Consider the following 2,302-nt stretch of genomic DNA (forward strand, 5'->3'; position numbering starts at 1 on the left):
TACGGTCAGTTATATAAATGGGTGATGCTCCCGCCCATCGTAAACAGCAATGGTATGACCGATCATGATAGGAACTATTGCGGAAGCACGAGACCAGGTTATTATTATCTTTTTCTCCTTCCGGATATTGAGAATTTCGATTCTTCTTACTGGATCATTAGCTACAAAAGGACCCTTCTTGAGTGGACGTGCCATAGTTAATTACCCTCCACCCAGTCTTTCTACCAATTAATTACTTTTACGGCGGCGAAGGATGAACGGATTGCTGTATCTACCGCTTTCCCGACTCCTCATTCCGAGTGCCGTACAACCCCATGGAGTTAATGGCTTCTTCCTACCGATGGGTGTTCTGCCTTCCCCCCCCCCATGCGGATGATCGACGGGATTCATAGCTGTACCCCTCACTTTTGGACGTTTACCTAACCACCGCGTAGATCCAGCCTTTCCCGAACCCTCATTATTGATGTCGACGTTTCCGACTCGTCCCGCAGTAGCTAAACAATTCTGAGATACTGAACGAACCTCGCCGGGGGGTAATCTTAATGTAGCCAATCAACCTTCCTTTGCAATCACTTTTGCCGTAGCACCAGCCGCTCTAACTAATCATCCACCTCTCCCGGGTATTACTTCTACGTTATGTATGACCGTACCTAGAGGTATCTTGGTTGAAGTAGACCCTTTACTCCCCAGTATTCGGGATAGAATCTCTTCCCAAACTGTACGAGCCCTTTTCAAAGCATACAGCTTTCCGGATACAGAAGGCGATATCCTCGCCGGATGTCGCCAACGAGAAATGAAAGTACCAGTTCTAGGGTAAACTCGCATATCCAGCTTTTTCTACACCCTCGGGTTCTCCACCGGCATCTGGCTTCTGTCTCGCAACTCATTCAGCAACAGAATCAATGAATTCAGTCATTCACGCCAACATCATTTGATGTTCTAGATAACTTAGGAGACATTTTCAATACCGGGATTGAGTCCCCCCGGGAGACTCATTCTCACTCCGCTTCGTGGCTTCGATTCTGCCTTTGACCGTCATACCGAACGCGGCGAGTGACCCGTTTCCTCTGCCTTTCGGCCACACCGAACAGAGGATGCCCCTTTGATTTCTTGTCCCTGTTCGAGACCATCCAGTTCTCTCCATATTATCCTACCTCTGCAGGTTAATAGCTATTTGATACTATTACACCTGACCACCCGCTATTGTCCCTCCTCGGTTTCCCTATCGAAGTCCACCTCGGAAGATCCAAGAATCTCGAGTCTAGTGTTGGGTTTATGGACTCAACCCTAAATCCAATCGGTTATTTCCGAATACGTGAATCACTTATTCGAGTCGCACTCAAAGGTAGGGCATTTCCACTTGAAATAGATGCTTCGGGGCTGGATACTACAGTGTCTCCGATTTCTACCCCTCAAGTATGTAAGATATGTTTCTTTTCACCATCCACATAATTCACGAGACATATGTATGCATTGCGGTTGGGGTCGTACTCGACACTTGCCACTCTTCCAACAACATCTTTTTTATTCCGTCGGAAATCAATTTCACGATATAGTCGTTTATGACCACCTCCTCTATGCCTAGCAGTAATAGTCCCTCCACTAGTACGTCCGCTCCTTGGTCCACTACCACGAGTCAGTCCTTTCCGGGATTTACATCTCGTCACTTCTTCAAAACTTGAAACGGATCTATTGCGTGTGCCAGGCGTATAGGCTTTATATAATCAGATAACCATATCTCCTCTTCCTCCTTGTCGTTAGTGAAATTTGCGGGGGTTACTTGCTCAGAAATAGCGGAATGGAATCATTTTTGTGAAGCGTAATAATCATTCTCTTACGATGCATCGACCCGGACGCTCTACCCCTACGCCTTCTATCTGGTAGTCGGTGACTATTCATGTGTCTTACTTTAACGTTGAAAAGTTGCTCAATCCAATTCTTGACTTCAGTCTTGTTCGATTCTGGATTCACATCGGAGGTATACTGGTTTCGTTGCAATGGAGGAATAGTTTTTTCAGTAAGTATCTGATTTATCAATTTATCCATAATTTTTCTCGTGTCCCTTTAGCTCTTCCAATTCAAACAAACTCTCTTACTATCCGAATTCATAATTGCTTCCACTTCTTGGTTCCCGTATAGTTTTCGGAACCCATTATACTCCACCTCCCTATTTCGGTTACTCACTTTGTCACCCGAATGAAACCCTCTCCCCCCATTTGTTTGCATCCAACAGGAGTCGAACCTGCGAATTCGCCAATTATGAGTTGGGTGCCTTGACCGTTCAGCCATGGATGCTAGTTAA

The sequence above is a fragment of the Dipteris shenzhenensis genome, unplaced genomic scaffold (genome assembly GCF_047967505.1).
Source record: "Dipteris shenzhenensis isolate YYH24624 ecotype China unplaced genomic scaffold, Dip_SZ_1.0 scaf0435, whole genome shotgun sequence".
Classification (NCBI taxonomy): domain Eukaryota; kingdom Viridiplantae; phylum Streptophyta; class Polypodiopsida; order Gleicheniales; family Dipteridaceae; genus Dipteris; species Dipteris shenzhenensis.